This window comes from Oculina patagonica, chromosome 2, assembly GCF_052425735.1.
Source record: "Oculina patagonica isolate OP01 chromosome 2, crgOcupat, whole genome shotgun sequence".
Taxonomy (NCBI): domain Eukaryota; kingdom Metazoa; phylum Cnidaria; class Anthozoa; order Scleractinia; family Oculinidae; genus Oculina; species Oculina patagonica.
The window spans coordinates 19,700,465-19,700,748 of NC_135759.1; the positions used below are offsets into that span (position 1 = coordinate 19,700,465).

General features: G+C 37.0%; 1 protein-coding gene across 2 annotated transcripts in view; it reads left to right on the plus strand.

Moving 5' to 3' along the window:
• Positions 1-84, plus strand: part of LOC144643444 (uncharacterized) — an 11,028-nt gene extending 10,944 nt beyond the window's left edge. For both annotated transcript variants that reach the window (XM_078502700.1, XM_078502701.1), the window contains exon 3: positions 1-84. This exon is cut by the window's left edge and continues 598 nt beyond it. The gene's annotated coding sequence lies outside the window, so the exon portion shown is untranslated.
• Positions 85-284: the final 200 nt, after the last annotated feature.

Sequence of the window (284 nt, forward strand, 5' to 3'; positions counted from 1 at the left end):
TTGAATGGTGAGAAAACAACGCTGTTATATTGAAATAGTCAACTCCCACCTTGCAGACAACTTTCTATATTTTGCTATTGTAGGCATGCTAAAGCAAAACTCAACCCACAATTTGCAGAAGATTTATTAATTTAATGAACATAACTCCCGCTTGCACGGACATTCGCCATTATCGACACTAATGACTAAATCACAGCCACGATGGTTTTCATTCAACGGAAGTTGACTGCATTTAAAGACGATTTGCCACTGGAATCTTAAGTAGACAATTCATTTTTAAGGCA